The following is an 11453-nucleotide window of genomic DNA, read 5'->3' on the forward strand; positions in this document are numbered from 1 at the left end:
GCAGCCTGAAAAGAGTTGAGAGCAAAGGGTTCCAGGAAAGCGGAAGAGCAGGTACAAAAGTCCTTTGGTGGGAAAGATGGTCAAGATAACTACAGTATAATAAGTGAGGGGTAGAGAGGCCCCAGATGAGAAGGAAACAACAGGCAGAGACTGAGAGTGATAGGCCAAGAGAAGGCTACCCTCGCAATGCTGGCTTTATTGACTTATATTGGTGATAGCTCAAGGAATGGAATCCAAGTCTAATGTATCTATTAGATGTGCATAATGTGTGTCACATATACCTATATTTAAAGTATTGTGTCCAATGCGTCTATGCCCAAATCCACAACCGTACCTGGCAGTTAGGCACTCTGGAAAAAACCCAGCCCCCGACACAAGGCCTAACTCTTCCCACAAAACTCCAGGAGTTGGGGATGGTGGTATCGTCACTACATCTGTTGCCTTCAAGTTTCAAGTAAGGGAAGGTTGCAACTGTAGGATTACACCATTTTTTTCACATTGAAATTTCCAAAGTTATTCTCTCACAGTAAACTCAAATTACTTAATGCAAAGTCACAAACAGGTGATGTCACTTATTTATGATGAGCACCATGTGACCCACCTGATGTCACTGTGTGGGACAGTGGGGGTGGAGGTCCTGATGGGCATTGCTGAGAAGTGGCTGAAGCCTGACCCAAGCTCTGTGAACCATGGGCTCTCTCCCTGGTGGCTCTCACTAAGCCTAGTTGGTAAGAAGCTGAATTTTCTTATCCATAAAGTAAGTGTTCATTCTCTACACCATCTTATAATTCAAGAGGATTCATTAAAGGCAATGTGTGAAGTTATTCACGCACATATCTCTCGCCAAATTAAGTTTTATGACTGTATTTAACATTACATTTAATTTATAAAAGGTGATCCATTTAATAAAATGCATTAAAGCCATCCCCTTTAGGAAACCTACTCCACTGTGTACATACCGTGGCTGTGTTATGAAATTCACTGAATTATAGGAAGCCGGAGACCCTCTAAACATTCTTTTAAATGACATCTCTTAAATGACCCTCCTCACTTGAAAACAAAAATTGTTGATTTTCTAAAGGCAAAGATGGAATAAAACGTAGAAAGAGTCTATTTCAGCGTGGGTTCTTAGTACCTTTGATTTGTTTTGTTTAACGGAGGAAGCTTTCTGCTGTGCTATATCTCACTGCAATCATTCACTCATTAGAATTCATTAAGACATTACTCTAAATAAAAGTGGTTATCTCAAGTTCTTCTGCTGTATGGTTTCTACCCAGTTAGGGTTTTTCTGCAAGTATAATTCTCATCATGCATGTTCCCTGCATTAGTTCAAAATACAGCATTCACTTATGCAAAGATTAACTGAACACATACTATGTGCTAGACACCATCCCAGTGATTAGTGCTTTAAAAATTATTAATCCCAACACTAATGGCACCTGGGATGAATGCTTTCTTTCCATCACACACAGGTTTTTATAACTGATGAAATTTGTAAGTAGAATAATGACAAAATCTTCAAATTTAATAAATCAAACAAAGCATATAACGCATGCTTCTAAATCATTAAAAACAGCTTTAAATAACATTGAGGATGTTTGAGAACCAAAACCACAAAGGGGCACAAGAGCTGGTGAGGTGATATTTAAAAGGGAGTACTGGTAATTAAGTACAGTTAAGTTACAGCTTTACCACTAGGGCATTTATCTAGATACTTAAAATTGGACAAGAAAAAAATTAAGCTTTGAAATGTTCAAAATCTATAAAGGTCTTAGTTAAAATAATTTTTAAATTATTGCCATTTAACAAGAAAACAAATATCATTTTCACATGGAGCTACACTATAATTTTATACCATGAGAAAAAATCTTAAATTACATAGCCCTACCTGTGACTCCATTATTCTCAGATGTTCTAGAAAGACCTTGCCACTAACAGTGTGGCTAGTAAGAGTTTGCTGCAGGAACCCAGAAGATGACATCAGTGGGTTTAGTCACACCAAAGTCCTGTTGCCAGGTTCTCATAGTAACTGCTAATAGACTGCAAAGCACATTATTAACCACAATAGTACTGGATTTTCAATAGGTTAACGTTTTTATAATGCCTCCTAAAATAACTGGAATAGCAAAATCAAGATTAAAGAGGCACATTCTATCAGTTTCATTTTGCAACAAGAGGCTTCTTTATTCTCTAGAGCATAATGAGTGGCACAGGCTAAAAAGGCTTTGGTTTGAAATTTTTAACACAACTGGGAAGAAACCAACTCAAAGGAATGGTAACAATAACAGTAAATCATACCAAAGTATCCTTTCTGGCTCACAATTTTAGGAACGCTATATCCTGATTTATATATTTTCAATGTTATTTATGATGTTTGTTCAATAACAGTGGACTAAAGGTGAAGAATTACCACTGCTTGAACTTTTTTCTATATACCTTCACCCCTGTGATTCATTCAAGAGGCAACATCATAAACCTAATGAAAAATCTCTGACCTGTCATTGCAGATCAACGCTCATAGGTAAAATCAAAGACTATTCACCTGTTTGGAATTTTTTTCACCTGTACAGAAATTAAGTCCATATAGGTGAGGAGATCTGGCCACAGAGGAAACCAGGTCGATATTGACTTTGGAAGCCCGTGTCTCCAGACGTCCGATCATTCTACTGTGCCATTGATTCTTGCCGTTTCTGTTTTGCCCACAGAATGAGGGCACAAACCCTGCTATTGTTTATTGTGAAACCTCACTAACTGATGGACTTTCTATTTTCAACTCTTATTTCCCCGCAAGTCCACGAGCATAGATGTTCCTTTATAGTGTCAACTGCCTTCTTGGGAAAGGCTTGTTTCTCACTTAAATCTCACCAATCTCCTCTTGCATCCTTCACAGTCCACTACTTTGTATACAGTAGTGGTACAAGGTACATCAACACTCCCATTTTTCTAGTCAAAAACATGATGTTTTCAACTAATCCAGTTGCTACATGAAATGCATGGTTTTGCTTATCGTAAGTCCCAGGAGAATATGTTACAGTACTGTGTCTTAGCAGCACCAATATGAACAAAATGAAGTGGACACAAATAAAGGTCATCTGACAATTATTCAGTGGCTTCTGAAGAATGACATGCTGCTATCAATCCTATTCCTCTAAGACAGATGTCCACCTCACACTCAAAAACACTACATTTAAAATTTATCAGTAGCCTGTGCAACTCTCAGCAGAGGTGCCAAGAACCAAGTGGGCCTGGAGACTGAGATATGATTCTGTCCTTCATCACAAGACTCCCTACACAGCAGGCTCAGGAATCCTGGCTGAACTTATGCCAGAGCCTACTTTGTTGTTTCTGGTGTGAGGATTAATCAGAGGTGCTCTTTATAGAAGGCAACATGTCATGGTCCCTATAAAAAGAAAGTCTGTAATGAAGAATATGTAAATGTATGCTTTTATTTTTTTAAGATTTTTTTTTTGATGTAGACCATTTTTAAAGTCTTTATTGAATTTGTTACAATATTGCTTCCATTTTATGTTTTGGCTTTTTGGCGGTGAGGCATGTGGGATCTCAGCTCCCCGACCAAGGATCGAACCCACACCCCATGCATTGGAAGATAAAGTCTTAACCACTGGACTGTCAGGGAAGTCCCAATGTATGTTTTTAATACCTATCTTGCTAACACATCTCTTTCAGTGTATTGTTGTAGAGATTAAATAGAATGCCCTAGTTATTTCGTAGGTATAACTGTATAATTAACACTTAATTAGGGCATCCATCAGAAATTGATATATGATTAGGGAGGCGTTTAAACCTATGCATAATTTTTTTCATTCCAACTAATGTTGCACATTTACTTAAACTACATTATCTGAAAAATTAAAATATCAATAGGAATGGAACATTATTAAATATAGTTCATGTCAAAAATGTTCCTGAAAAATGTTTGCATTTTCCTTTGTGTGCTAAATAACCAGTTCACAGAATAGTTTCTGCTTCATTTTGACTTTTCAATTTTTAATGGTAATATTTACCGTCAAATATGAGGCACCAACATATTATTTACATTGATTTCAGTCACTTTGGAATTTAAACGTATTCTCCAGTCATCTAGATTTGCATAAAACATATTTAAAACTGAAAAGGAAATGCCCAATATGTTTCAACACTATGTGAGTTCTACCATTTGTTATCATAGGGTGTTATTGGAGCTGAGTTTCAGAAACAGATGTGATTTATAAAAATAAAATCATGTAGAATTTGAAAGTTTCTAGGAGAGTAGATCTTAAAAGTTCTCATCACAAGAAAAACAAATTTTAAATATGTGTGCTGATAGATGTTAACTAAACTTATTCTGGTAATTCTGTCACAATATATAAATATATCAGATCATTATGTTGTACACCTAAAACAAATACCATGTTATGTGTCAATTAAATCTCAATTTTAAAAAAGAAAATCATTCAGAGTTATATTAGCTTAAGTGGAAATAAGGTTATAGTCAGCCTTGCTACAGAGCATAAAGATGAATTAATGAAATAGAATTTGAAAAATGGTCAAATTCCAGGAATTCATGATTTTCTGTGCAACATTTGTTAGGGACAAGATTTCAGACTATATACATCATTTATAAATTCCAATTGGAGTAAATATAAAATATATAACTATCAGTGGTATTTCTTAAAGATAGAATCAGTGCCATTGTACTATATAGAAATAAACATGTTTAGGTTTCTCATTAAGAGAAAAAAATCTTACAAGAGATTTAAAAACAATAAATTTACTTTATAAAAACATCTTGTAAATGTGTGTGACTCAGGACATGAAGATTAAATGTCAATTTTATAAAAGTATAATTCTATTGAAACCTAAAATACAATTCATTTGTAGTCTAAATCCATTTTTCTCTACACTCAGGGAAGTCTAGTCTACTATTTAATAAATAAATGTATATCATAACTAATGGACCATTTCTTGCATTTGCATTAAGTTTTACAGATTCTAAAATTTATACTTGTTATTTTAAGCTTCCCAGTTGAATATTTCTTCTGTAATAGATCCCTAAGAGCAATCTCTAAACTTTGTATAAGGTAGATCCCTGAATCACATATAAAATAGAACATCAATTCTCTGACCCAATGCAATGTAAAAACACATCCTTAATATTTTTTTTCTCTTATGATAATAATAGAATATGTGGCTTCAGTACTTGTTACCATAGAGATGTAAAATCTTTGACTCAAATAGCTAACTTGACTTGAAAATCAAGATGAATCTGATTAAAGGTTTCAAGTTTTATCCATAACTTCTGGAATGGGTTAGTAGCAACTAACACTTTAATCCTTACTGTATTACCTCTCTTTAACTGAGTATCGGCATCTGTCCACGTACAACAAACAGATGGCAGAACTCAGAGAATGTGTATTCTCAGCACAGAGCCTCATTTAGGGTGATGGCTCCCTGGTTAAAGCAGAAACAAATCTATTGTCTGAATTTAGAAAAACGTAAAAGCAAAGTATGTAAGGACTGTTTTTATTTGAGATAATAAAACTCAAAGTCCATAAACACCTTACTTATAGAAATTACTGAAATAATTAAATTTCTTCTCCCCACAGCATTTGGGTTGGGGGCTAATGGATTTTAGTGTCACGATCACCACCTACCTGTATGACTTTGTGACAGGCAAAAAGGTCTATATCTATTGTTCTTATTTATCAGAATAATGTAATAATTTCTGCCTAATTCATACAGCTATCTCAAGGATCAAAGGAAATAAAGCATGCTAAAGCACTTTGAAAAGCATAAAACTCCAAAGCAGTGAATTATAGATCCATCTTATTTATTAATATAAGTAAAATATGGCAATATATTAAAAGAGTAATCAATTTTTCAAAAAGTCAGGTTTATTCCAGGGATATAAGAATGTATCAACATTAAGCAAGCCATCAATGTAATTCAATAAATAAATAGATTAAAAGAGAAAAACAATATGATCCTACCTATAAATTCCTCAAAGGCAATAAACATTAATTCCAAAGAAAACTCTCACTAAACTGAGAAAAGAAGATAACTTCCTTCACATGATCAAAATCCTATTTCAGAATCCTAAAGGAAACATCATACAAACTGGTAAAGATTTAGGAGAATTCTCATTAAAATGAAAAATGGAAACAAAAGGCTACTATATTACTCTATATTTTAACATAATTCTGGGTACTTAAGCCAAAGCAATAAGGCAAGGATAAGAAATTAAGCATAAAATATTGTAAAGAAGGTGAAAGATCATGACTAGTTGCGGAGAAGATAATTATTTACCTAGAAAATTCAAAATGATCAACTGAAAATTATTAGAAATAATAAAACTGATGGTGGCAAAATAAAATATTAATGTAAAAAAATTAATAGCTGTCTTATACAATAATCTTCTAAATGTAATGGCAGGGATGGGTAGAAGTGAGAGGAACACATTCAAATTAACAACAGATATTGTAAACAAGCCAAGAATAAACTTAACAAGATATGTGCAAAAATTATATATAGAATTTTATTTCATTTAAAGTTGAAAAAGAAGGATCAAGTAAATGAAAACATAAAAGTTGCTGGAAAGATAATATTGGTAAAACTCAAATTCTCCACTAAGCGGTAGACAAATACAATAAAATTCTGATGAAAAGCCTGGTGGGATTGTTTCAAGGGGTGGGGTGGAAGTGGCATTTCAAATAATGAAGGAAACAATATATTATTCAATTATTAGTGCTGAAAAATTCACTATTCATTTGAACAAAAAATATAAGTAGATTTCTGTTTCATGCCAGGCCAAAAAATTATTTTAGATGGATTAAAGATGAAACAAAGCATGGAAGTACTAGAAAAAATGTAACCATATATTTCTATAGTTTTGGGGTGGGGAAGATCTCTTCTTAACAAATAAATCAAGGCCACAAGCCATAGAGGAAAAGCCTGATGGAAATGAGCACATTAAAACTTTGTCCAAATTTTTAAAAAAATCTCAAACTGAAAAATATTTGATATATATTTCTTGATTTATAAAAAGTGTTCACAAACTAATTTTGGAAAAGACAAATTCACAAAATTATACAACCACTTCAAAATTAATGAAAAGATGCTCAAACACAAATACTTATAGGCACTATAAACACACAAATAAAGTTATTACTTTTGCATATCAAATTATCAAAGGTTAAAAAATGTGAGGTTATGGGGAAATGGGAATTTTGTTAAATATAAAATGGTACAACTTTTTCAGAAGGCAATGTGATGATATGTTTTAAAATGTTAAAGATGTGTCTACTTTGATCCAGCAATATCATTTTTGAGACTTTATCTTAAGGAAATATTTGAACAAACGGGCAAAGATATAAGTACATGGCAGGGACTTCCCTGGCAGTCCAGTGGTTAAGACTTTGCCTTCCAAGCCAGGCAGTATGGGTTCGATCCCTGGTCAGGGAGCTAAGATCCCACATGCCTCACGTCCAAAAAACCAAAACATAAAACAAAAGCAATATTGTAACAAATTCAATAAAGACTTTTAAAATGGTCCACATAAAAAAAAAAAGTACATGGCAGTTCAGTGCTACTCTGTCAGTAATATTAAAAAAATTAGAAATAAACTAATAAACTAAACACTTATCCCCAGTAAGGACTGGCAAAATAAATTATGGTACATTCATGCAAAAAGACTCTATGAAGCTCTTATAATGGATGACATAGATCTATAAATCTTAAATCTTATAAATCTTATAATCTGTGTGTGTGTATGTGTGTGTGTATATGTGTCCTTAAAAAATAGATAATATAAAAGAGTACATATTATGAGACCTCATCATTTATATATAACAAATCTGGAAGGATATATTCCAACTGGTAATAGTGGTTATTTCTAGGGGAAAAGAAGCAGAATTATGAAATTAGTTTTCTCTGTTTTGCTCAAATTACTTAAACTTAACATATATTAGTATATATTATGAGAAAACATATTAAAGATATTTCCATAGCATTAGTTCCATAATTACCTCATTAGTTATCTGAAAGTTGCAGTTTATAGAGATAATATATATCTTTGAAGACTTACTTGAGGCATGAAGTACATTAGCTTATTTTATTAAAATAATATTTTAAAATATTAAAATAACCAATGTTATTTTAGTTAAATACAAAACTTTAAATATTTACTATTCTTGGGACAGCTCAATGCATCTCTATTACAGTATGACAAAATATCCCCTAAATACCATAAGTCTTTGATTTGGAAATTATTTTAGACTCTTACACTTTAGAATTATTGACTTTAATTAGCTTGGTGAAAAGAATGTCCAAAGCACAATTCAATTTTGTAGTTTATCTGTAAAATTAACCTCATGAGTACTTAAACAATCAATTTAAATGAAAATGTATAGTATATCTCCTTTTGAATCAAACTTTTGCTACCTCTAAGCTTTGAGAATAGAGATAAGCAGATGAATGGTCCCAGAGGAAGAAAAGGAGATTAAACTCAGATTTCCTGACTAGTTGTTTAAATCAATTTGATTTCAATTAAATGCACTCCACTGATAATGAGATTTAAATCTGCTGCATTAAATTAGGACTTAAATATGCTTCAGAGAAATTGGATTCAGTAAGAATTCCATACAGGTTACAAGAATTCTAATCTTTCAGAGAACACATCCTAATTATCAAAATTTCAACAGTTTTCATTAAATAAAAAGTGTAGCCTTAAAAGTTCTTCTCTGGTAGCCTTGGCCTAATCCTCTATTTTCATGTCCAGATATGGATCCCAAATTTGCCTTTGTATTCTGTCCTCAACACACGCTCAAGTCTTTCTTTGGAAAACATATTGTAGTGCCCAAAAAGTGTCTTTCATTGTCTCCTAATCCACATTTCTTTATTGCTTTAATTATAGCTATAGAGTCCCTTCCTTAACAGAGGTTTCTTATCTAAACTCAACTAATCCCAATTCACAAAGTGGTTTTTGTCCACCTTTGCCACTTAGAACACTCTTCTACCAAATATACTTAACTCTCTACATTTAACTTGTGAATCTTAGGAAATTTAACTAATGAAATTTAACTAATAAATTTAACTAATGCTTAAAATAGCCAATATTTTTCTGAATCATTTTTACACTTTCAGGAAAAAATAATGGTTGTCAATACGTTAAAATACAGTAAATCTGCTCAATTACCACCAGGATGGTTGCCTCATGAGAATATAATCTGCAGTATGAGAATATAATCATAAGAAACAATAAGCAGTGTAACTAGAATAAAAATGCTCTCATATCCCTTGTAAATCTGAGCCAAATTCAGTTGAGATACTAACAGTCAATTACGGTTCCTATTCCTAAGCACTGGCTCACTGTTTTAAAAAACTGCCAGGTGGCTTGCTTTCTTGGCACTGAGAGAAGTTTACAAAACCTTATGAAAATTGAGATAGACTTGCTCATCTTAGCAGTTTTAAAAATGGGATGAACATCATAGCCTTTTATAGGACTATAAATTAACACATACTGATCCCTAGGCTATCAATTTGTCTGAACACAAAGATATTTAAAACACAACTTGAAATGTGTGGGGGTTTTTGTTGTCATTATATAAAGTCATTAGTTTTACTAAAAAGCTTTGAATTCCCGTTTGTTGATGAAACTGACTGGCACACCCCTGAGAGGCTAAATTTCTAATACATCTACTAATGTTCTCTGAAAAGGATAAGATATTTTTATCCCAGGGAGTGTGAATCCCATGGTGAAGAAATAAAAGAAAAATATTCACATTACGGATTCTTCTTTAGTACTTAATCATAAAAGGATCATGGGCAGCACGGCTTCCAAGCTATGCTGGGTCAGTTAAATTAACCTTGTTTCAAAATAATGTTTCATCTCTTAGATCTCATTTCTATTGTCAGTAAAAGAACATTAAAGTCATGTATTACTATAAAACTGGTAGAATGACAGAAGTAAAATACTTAATGAAACCATTTATAATCTATAACCCTTTTCTTAAAGCAGCATTTCTAGTAAACACTTCATAATGAAAAGGCATAGTAATTTACAAATAGCTTAGAGATTAACCTCTGATTAATCTCTTAGAAAAAGAGACTTGACACCACAACATATTTAAATTTAATTAGTAGTACTATCAGGAAAGCCTCTAAAGAATTAAAAAGTAGATCCATCATGAATTCACTACATTTACTTTCATATTATCATCACTAGGTGGTTTCTTAATAGTAATTTTATAAACTGAAAGAGAGTGACAGCTAGTCTTACTCTGAGATTAACTAAATTCATTATTCGTTTAACCACCTCCAAGTAAAATCCCTTTATATTCATAAATGAAAATCAAAATAAGGAGAGCATCTCACATTTTAAGACGTTTTATACTTTGCAAAGGGCTTCCACATTTGTTTTCTCATGAAATCGCCACAACATTTTAAAGGTGAGAAAATCCAAGATACAAAAGGACTGAATTACTTGCCAAAAACATGTAAATCAGTGGCAGAGTTGAACTCCAAACCAGACAGTCCTATTCCTGATTGAATTTTTTTCTGTAAGCTCACATTACCTCTGCATTTTACTGCTCTACTTTTCTGCGTATTTTCTCACCCCTTCACCATGGTAAGGAATGCAAGTTTTACAACTCTAGCTATTTTCTCTCACCCAATATTGAATAAAGGGGACTGTCACTTTACTAGTTATCTCCTCCCAACTGTGCCATTTTACTTGGCAAAAATGCCCCTCAAGAAGAAAGACCACAAAAAGAGGATACAGTATGGAAGATAACTTTGGAATATTTTAAATTCTTTCAACATAAATTTATGGAGCCCCAATTTAGTGCAGGCATTCATCCAGGTGAGTAGGTAGGCACTCAGCTTGGTAATAGGTATATCATAATGTCACTTGTAGTAGAAAGATATGTTAAAGAATAATCTTATAAACATATTGCTAAAAATTATAAGGAATGCTCTGAAAGAACGTATTTTAGGTACAGGGGCTAACTTAGATTGGAGTGGGGTCCTACAAGTCCCCTGAGGAACTGGCATTTAAACTAGGGAAATTGCCAGGCAAATAGAGTGGGAAGAATATTCTATGCAGAAGAAATAACATGGGAAGATCTTGAGGTAACTACAGCAATGCAGACCAGTGTAGCAAATGAGAGAAGAGGGGGGAAAAAATGAAGCTGGAAGGGTAGGCAGAAGGCAAACCATTTCTGAAAATATCTGGAGTTTATTCCATTGAGATTTTAAGGCAGAAAAGTGAAAGTTCGTACATTGAAAATATCTCTAGCTGCTGGATAACGAATCTGGGGATACAGAACGATTAAGGGAGCGATCCCTTAGATGGTGATTGCAGGAGATCCAAGTATACTAAATGGGGTGGGAATAAGAGAGAAGTGGGTTTTTTTGAGGACTTACTGGAACTGAAATGGGAAATGGGGAAAGGAAGA

This window comes from Delphinus delphis, chromosome 7 (assembly GCF_949987515.2).
Source record: "Delphinus delphis chromosome 7, mDelDel1.2, whole genome shotgun sequence".
Taxonomy (NCBI): domain Eukaryota; kingdom Metazoa; phylum Chordata; class Mammalia; order Artiodactyla; family Delphinidae; genus Delphinus; species Delphinus delphis.